At 38.8% G+C, this 9,017-nt stretch overlaps 1 pseudogene; it reads right to left on the minus strand.

Annotated features, from left to right (window-relative positions):
- Nucleotides 1–1,711: 1,711 nt before the first annotated feature.
- LOC138833443 (histone-lysine N-methyltransferase PRDM7-like) lies at nt 1,712–4,604 on the minus strand (annotated as a pseudogene).
- Between the last annotated feature and the right edge of the window lie 4,413 nt (nt 4,605–9,017).

Genomic DNA, 9,017 nt, shown 5'->3' on the forward strand with positions numbered 1-9,017 from the left:
AATTAAGATCACAGTGGCTGAACAATTTCAACAACAAAGGTGAGGACATGGAGGTAAACTCTGGGGATGAGAGGACGGCAGCACTGGGCCAGTGGAGTTCAATCCTTTCTGGACATACCTGGAAGTGTGTGAGGACTGGCTCCACCACAGCTTTGGCCTCACTCGACTTGAACGGGCACCCGGAATGGTCACCTCAGCCTCAGCCTGCCCCAGAGAGCCAGACTGGCATAGATGCTGAAGACCAAGCAGTGGCTGGGAAGCTATGCGCAACAGGGTGGAGGAAGCAAGGCTGGTGGGTGCAGCTCCAGCCCAGCCAGGTCCAGGGCCAACGGGGAAGTTCAGACTGTAGATCTAGAGCAGGCAGTGTGCCCCAGACCAGTGGGACTTCCAGGGACTTGCGTGGAGGCCAACACGTGCATGCTGGGAACTTCATAAGCATGGCCCAGGCGTCTCCACGGAAAGGTGCATTCACTCCTGTGCCTCTCCTGTCTTCTGGACTCTCGCTGTCCTCCTGCTTCCTGCTGAAGTACTAGGCCATAGACCGCCCCCAAAGGCCAGCAGAGAGCCCTTGCCAATGTAAATGCAGGGGGTCTTTTATTACAGCTCGAGCTGGACTCACAAATCTTCCCTGACACAGCAGGTCAATAATTGTCAGTCCCAATCTCTTGGTCAGCAAGGTTTTTTTTATTTTGTATGAAGCAGGTGGAAGGATCATTACAACACTGATTTTGTGATAGGCCGGTGGTTCGTAGTAAATCTAGTCTTAAATTTATTGGTTGGGGAATGATCATTTCCAGTAAGGGCAGGGACTTTCTAGCTTAGCAGTTACAGGATAGGTTAAATCATACATAGCAAGCATATTATAAGTTGGGGTAGGTGGGGCCAATCACAGGAATGCTGAGGGCACTATTCCTGGATTATTTCCCGACCTAAATTGCTTCCTGATAGAGTTGGGAGATAATCGGTCAGGGCAGTCTGAGATTCCTGGACAGATCAGGGCTGTCTGGTTTCTTAGTTATTTTTACTGTTACATTTTCTTAGAACATGAACTGACACTCTTTTTCCAGTAGCAGATAACAGATATTTTCCTTAGAGTTTCTGAAATCACTGCCAACCTATTTGTCCTCTCACTGACACATCCAACTACAGGAGTCAACTTCTCCACGCCGATGACAGGCCATCTCGGAGATATTCACAGGGCTATGTTTCCTCCTCTATCTCAGGCCTTTCTTCTGAAAGAACATCCTTACTAAAAACTTTTTAGTTGTTTCTAGTGAGGAAGAAAAGTAAGGCCTAGTTGCAGCCATGGAACCAAGAATTGAGGGCCATGGCTAGAGCAAAATGCCCTGAGAAAAGATGGATTCATTTTTGTCAAAGACACAAGTCTCTATAGGAACTCTCATTCTAACTGATTTTCTTCCTAGTAATATATTCACAGAATATGTAGACTATGTAATGAATGAACAATGACATATGCATAATATTTGCGAATATGGAGGGAATTAAGAAAAAACTGCAATGGCCAGAAGTAACTGGTTCTTTGAAAGAGAGCTGGTAGGTTCTTTGTTTGGTCTCTACGCCTTTTAGCACGGTATTTTGTATTGCATTCAAACATATGAAGTTCTTAAAATGTAAAATCAGGACAAATAGTTAAAAATAAGGAAATTTTCCTAATAAAGTATACAAACTGCATCTTTAAATTCAGAGGTACTTAACTTGAAATTTTTCTCACGTTAAATTGCCTTTTGTTCCACCGAAGAGTTGATATTTGAAAATTCCTAAAGAGAATTATTTTTTTTCTTTTCTTCCTTTTTAAGGAACCATAGTAAGGTCCACCTGTTTCTGCTGTGAGCTCTTTCTTCCACTTACTGCCCAGTTGCTGTCAATACTCATCCCCATACGAGACAAGCAGCTCACATCCTGCCTTGATGACATGACAGGTTTGGTAGAAGATCTACCTCTGATACTGAAAGGCCCTCGGATTCTGATTCTCAGCACACCTGCCACAGTTCATATACCTAAAGTTGAAGCAGGCACAGGAAGGAAACATAAGAGGGTAAGTTTCTGCTCCCTTTGGATCTACTCCTAATACTCATCCACTCTAGAACTCTAAGTGCACTGTTTTCAAAGCTCAGTTCCAGACTTCTCTTAATCCTTATTTGTCACAAATAGATTGATTTCCAGATTCTCTAAATTGAGTTAAAGTTTATGTCATAGATTTTGGTGGGGACATGCATTCTGTTTCTAGATTAGCACACATAATTTGACATTTGGCCCAAGTAATTTTCCTTAGATTGGACTCACTCATGCACCTGTCTCCACTATGTTCCCATAGAAATTCAGAGAATCATTTGTCTTATAAAGACAATAGAGGGAAATTTGTTTATTCATGATGTTGTTTCCTGATACGACAATGGTTCCCCATGGCACAGGGCTGCAGGACATACCATAGAACCACTGCTTTCTGAACCTCACCACTGCTCCAACTCTGCTTCTACGTGTTTGAGTATACCCTAATAGACTAAAGTTCTTTCTTGTAGGTTGTTAGGGCACTATGTACTTTGCAAAAACTACGAAGAAAAATTATAGTTAAATACTCCTACAATGAAATTGTCCTTTCTATCTCCACATGTGTTTCGCAATTACTCAGGGAATATGATTTATTCAACTACTGAGGATAATTCTTTGACTCGTATACAGTATGTGCTTTACAGATGCAGGATCTATGAATGAAGTTAGGCGCTTTGGTTTTTCTTCTGATGTCTTAATTTTGTCTCTCATGGAAATTTTTATTTTGATACAGTACACATATTTATATGCATACATACATACATACATACATACATACATACATACATACATACATACATACCAGAGCTAATGATTGAACTCAGTAACTAAACTTACCTCTTGCAATACAAGCAGTCTACCACTTGAACCACTAGCCCTTTTTGTGTTGTTTATTTTTGAGGTATTTTTTGTCTGCCAAGGGGCATAAACTCTGTGCCTGAATGTTGTCCTTCAGCTCTTCAACTCAAGGCAAGCGCTCTACCACTTGAGCCACAGCGCCGCTTTTGATTTTCTGCTGGTTAATTGGAGATAAGAGTTTCACAGCCTTTCTTCCATGGGCTGGATTTGAACCATGATACTCATATCCGAGCTTTCTGAGTAGCTACTTACAGGTTTGAGCCACCAGTGCACAGTTTGTTTTTGAGGTATTATTTACCCTGCTGTCCTGGGTTGCCATCCTGCTTGTGCTTGCCTGGGTTGCTGGAGATACTTCACTTTATCCAGCCATTGTACTTCCACAGTAACTGGGATAACAAATGTGCACCAACGTGCTCAGCCATTGTTAGTAATCGGGGTCTTATAATCTTTTATGCTAGGAATGGCATCAGACTGAGATCTCATCATCTCTATCTCAAAAGTCCAAATTAAAGGTTGAGCTATGGAACCCAGCTATACTATTTATATTTTTATTTCTTGTCCATCAAATATTCATAATTTTGAAAGCACCAAGTACAGCAAAAGAAAAATGGAGATATGGGAATCCATATGTGTGATAATCAGGGTGCAAGTATTCTGAGGATAATATCCTCTTAGGAACCATGAAAATGACTGCTGGACTCACTCCAGTTGGCCTGGGATTTATTTTTTGCATCTACACATAGAAGTTACTCCTTTTTGTGATCTGAGTTTCAGAAAGACAAGCTAAAGGCTTTTGGGTAATAATCGGCAAAATCACATTACTTGATTCCAGTGATGCTCTTTGAGCCTGCATGGACTCAGTAGTTTTGAACACATAAGATGCCGTCTACACATCTGAGGGGATTTGTCATAGTCCTAACAGAGGCTCCTTAAGCAAGGATGCACTTTGCCTCTAACACACTCTGTTTATATGCGCTATACTTTGATCCTAAATCAGCATGTCCATGTTTATGCAGATTCCACAAACACATACAATTATTTTGTCCATGTCCTAGCAATGCTTCATTGGAGGCACAGGGGGACACATGGAGTTAGAGAAAGGGGGGAAAGGGAGGGCATTTCTTACCATCTAGGAGTACCTATTGTCTGCATCTTCATCTTCTATGATCAAGCCCTCATAGGGGCTGAAGTGCAAACCCAATGGCAGATCAGATTCCTCATTCCATACTCTAAGCCTAGCCTCAGGGTACTGTACAGACGAATTCTCAGCCCAGTGGGCAGACTGAGGACTGAATGGTCATAATGCCCCTTGTCCACCACATTGTCTCTTACAAATATAGGTGGCCCATGAACAGTGTAGCTGGTGATGAAGAAGTTCTGACACTGCTCACAATCTGAGGCAAGAGAAGCAAAAATTAGTCCTGAAATATGTACATTCCCAGATTTAACAATCATGAGAAAGAGCACAGAATGCATATCATTGTCGCTTAGTTCTTCATGTGAAGTTACTAGAGTAAACCAGTAATTGGGGGCCAAATGACCTGATGAATTATTATAAAAGCACATTTGCCTTCTGTTTGAACAAGCACAGAGGGTTACTTACACAGGTAATCATCATCCTGGGGTTTACGGATATCTTCATAAGCATAACTCTTTCTTTCCTGTAGGATGTACATGCTCATTTTTACCTCCTTTTTCCTACGTCCAAGTTGAAAAACAATGGTTATTTAAGTTGGGGATCAACAATCTTTGTCCCTATTTCTTCAGAAAAGTAAAATCTCTTACTACCAAATTATCATCTATTCTTCTCACATACTCTGGTCCCCCATTAACCTTTGACTCAGAGATACAAAGACTTCATTTGAACACTAACTACAGGTTTCTAATTCAATTTTAAGTTTTGGCCATTCCCATTTTCAGGTTTAATTTCGACTTCATTAAATTTCTTATAAAGTGGTATTTGATGAATTTATTCATTCAGAATATTTGTTGAGGGTATGTTAAGTATTGAGCAAAGACGAGGACATACAGGATTGAAAATGTGTGGTCACAGATTTATCAGACACTTTGCGTTTATCTGTTATTTTACCTTTTACTTATCATTTTCAGACAACATGCAGGCTGTACACATTTTTCTTGTCAGTCCTGGGGCTTGAACTCAGGGCCTGGCACTGTCCCTGTGCTTCTTTTGCTCAAGGCTAGCACTCAACAACTTGAGCCACATTGCCACCTCTGGCCTTTTCTGTTCATGTGGTTCTAAGGAATAGAACCAAAGGCTTCATTCATACAAGACACATAATCTACAACTAAGCCACGTTCCCAGTGCAGTCTGTGCATCTTTATCTATGTTCTTTAGATTAACATTCAGAAGTTCAGGGAGAATGTAAAATGTGTCATGGCCTAAGTGCCTCTAGGTGGATAATAACCCAAGTGTGTAACTCCATTGTGAAATTCTTATGTGCTGCTCATTGGAAACCTAATTACTAGTTCCACAGCTTACTTCAGCCTGTTTGAACTTTCCAAAGTCCATCTCACATAATCAGATTACCCTCAGCAACCTTGCTAGAATTACCAAAATTAGTAAATTTCCCAAATTATTTTCTCTTACCCAATTTTTGTTTGCAGTATTGTCCTTGTGTATTTGCTTCTCCAAGAGGGAACACTGGTTTCTGGGCCTCTTCTAATCCACTTGACTTTGAGAAATTTATAATTCCTGAGAACTTCTTCAAACTAGGTTCCTTACCTAAGGTTGTCTTGGGCATTCCCTTCAATGAAAGTCACATATAGAATTGGAATGTATTTCCTAAGCCTTCCATCTCCTATCAGTTTTCTCTCAAATCCATATAAGTTAGACTGAGGGAGGGAGAGCACTTGAGAATACAAACCAAAAAGCAAACAAGGTCTGTGAATGAAGGAAATGAAGCTTGGAAGAAGACATGACTAGTGGTGACATTTAATGAAAGAGAACACGGGGAAAGTGGAGAATTACAAAACTTGGTTGGAAAAAGGTATGACAGAGCAGTGAGAATAGGAAGAAATTATTGGCAGAAATCTATATGGACAATTAAGTACATTCAAATTGCAACTAGTTATAACAGATGACTTTGAAATTAGTTTGACTTTTTTCTATACAATTTTGCCTGAAAAAGTATGTACCATATAATAATTGTATAAATTGGTATACATGTCTGTTTTTGAGATGATAAGGTAAAAAAAAAATGTGATACGGTAAAAAAAGAAAATGTTCATCAGGCAGACTCTAGTGACTCGTGATTGTAATCCTAGTTATTCAGTAGGCTGAGAGCTGAGGAGTAAGCTTGGCAGCCAGCCCAAGGAGTAGTAAGACTCATATCCACTTAACCATCATAAAAGCCAGGAGTGGTATTGTGGTTCAAGTTGTTGAGTGCTAGCCTTGCTAGCACAAAAGGAAGGATCTGGAACAATGATTAGTCCTGATTGTAAGTCTCAGGCCCAGCACCAAAAAATTTAACAATGAATCTTGTGAATTCTTAAAATAAAGCATCAATGGGACTAAACATTTCTTTCTGCTTTTCTTTTTTCCAGTCCACGGCCTGGGCCCTTTCCCTGAGCATCTTTGGCTTGAGGCTAGCACTTTACCGCTTGAGCCACAGCACCATTTTCAGCTTGCTTTTCCTGTTTATGTGGTACTAAGGAATCAAACTAAGGGCTTCATGCATGCTAGGCAAGCACTCAACCATTAAGCTACATTCCAAGCCCCTAATTATTTGTTTTTGAGCCCTGATATAAATTCACTTTCTGTGACATCCCTAGTTGAAATAAATTAGTTGAAATTGAATTTGAAGACATTAACTTCAGTATTTCTCGAGCCTGTTACTTTTACTTAAATTTCAAAACTGATTAATTATTATATATATTGATTTTAACTTGTTTATCCTGAAAATATTGAGGGGGGTTCAGTTGAGACTTCAGACCTCTGAAGAACGATCAGTTATTGTCCAACCACTCAAAAGACTCACATGTAAAGGCTACAGCTAAACAAACAACTATGGAAAGTTCCAGAATCAGCTAACTAAAGCTCAGAAGAAGGGACCAATCCTCCTCTTCCTCACAGAATTGACATTTGAAATTAGCCTCAGAAGGACATGTGTCTATGTAAAATATTATGTCACTTTTTTTAGTTGTCAGTAAACTTTTCTTAAAACTTACAAATAGTGTGGATTTATTGTTGCATCTACCAATTTGTTATAACAAAATGAAAAGTGGTTGGAACAGAGATTGGAACAATCATTCAGTGAATGGTGTGAAGATGTGAATGGCTAAGATAGCTAAGACTTTATAATGCTGTGTAAGTATTTATGAATTTGTAAGTGCCTTTAGAGAAAATGTATTGGTAGACTTCACCACCACTAAGTGTGATCTCAGACACAATACATTTTTAGATTTCGGTTTTCTCATCACGTAAGTGATTATAGTTTACTATTTGCCTCATTATGTTGTTGTAATATTGAAATCTATTTGTTCATGGAACATTTAAAATAAAGTCTAAAATATTGTGAAAATAAAATAAGTGGTAGTGATTATTGTGGATATGAATTGAATCTTAGAATAAATATGATAAGAACAGAAGAGATCAGGAAAAAGAAGCAGATGTTCCTAGGGCTTCTTCTCTTACTTGGAACCATGAAGAAAGTTTACTCATCAATAGAATTTGGGAGACATTTATCTTCTGACGCTTACTCTGTTCAGTTCTGAAGGTCACCCAAGAAGGTTTGACTAAAAGTGATGAGAAATCTAGATTTTGGTTACAAAATATCTGCAAACTGTGGATTCTAATTTTTGACAGCAAATCTCAGCCAGAGAGAAAAGACTATATTTTAGGAAAATGTTTTCTGAATTATCATTAAGGCTTGTCCCTATATTTCTTTTCTTCAATTTCTTCAAACCTAGACAAAACCCATCTTTGCTTCACTCTGTGTTCATAAGCTATCTGTTATAATTTAATTGGTTTTTGATGACAAGAAACACTAAGCAAATTAGGAACAGGAGGGAAAGATTATTTAGTTAAATAGCATACATCATGGTCAACTTAGTTTCATTTTAGTGATGAAGGATTGTTTAACACACATAAATCTTTAAATGCAATGCAACACATAAGCTGATCAAGGACAAAAATCACACACTCATTTCTCTGGATGCAAAAAAAGCCTTTGACAAAAGTAAACATTCTTCTTTTTTTTTTTTTTTTGGTCAGTTGTGGGGCTTGACCTCTGGGCCTGGGTGCTATCCCTCAGCTCTTCAGCTCAATGCAAGCATTCAATCATTGAGGCACAGCACTACTTCCAGTTTTCTGGTCGTTTATTGGAGAAAAGTGCTTCACAGACTTTCCTGCCCAGCCTGGCTTTGAACTCTGATCCTCAGAGCTCAGCCTACTGAGAAGTCAAGATTACAGGTGTTATGCTAAGTTAAAGTCACCATTCTTTTATCATAAAACCCTTGAAGAAACTAGTGATACTGGGTATATATCTCGATAGGATTACGGGTATATGTGAAAAATTAAATCATTTCTGTTAATAGCAGGAATGACACAAATGTCTATTTTTTCACTCTTTTCCCGTATTGAATGCAATCAAGCCACAGAAATAAGCATAGAGAAAGAAATAAATATGTCAAAAGGGAAGAAACCATTTAAATTATGCTTGTTCACATATTACATGATCCTATATTTAAAAGATCCTAAAAATTTCCAGAGAAAAATTCTAGATCTGATAAATGCTATTGGAAATGTGCCAGAATAAATGATGAACATTTAAAATCATCAGCTTGTCTGCCAACAATGAACAGTCTGGAAAAGAAATCAGAAAAATCACAATAGTCTCAAAAAATTAGCTTAAGATTGTGCTTAACTAATGAAGTAAAAAGACTTCTATAATGAAAAGTATAAAACCTCAAATAGAACTGAAAGCCAACCTGGGCTGGTAAGTTTGTGAGATTCTTATTTCCAATTAAGCACCAGAAAATATGAAGTGGTGCTGTGGTTCAAGTGGTAGAGTGCTCACCTTGAGTTGAAGAGGTCAGACACAACACTCAAGGCAACTGTCAGGATTGAC

Source organism: Dipodomys merriami, unplaced genomic scaffold (genome assembly GCF_024711535.1).
Source record: "Dipodomys merriami isolate MVZ:Mamm:240054 unplaced genomic scaffold, mDipMer1.0.p SCAF_208, whole genome shotgun sequence".
Classification (NCBI taxonomy): Eukaryota; Metazoa; Chordata; class Mammalia; order Rodentia; family Heteromyidae; genus Dipodomys; species Dipodomys merriami.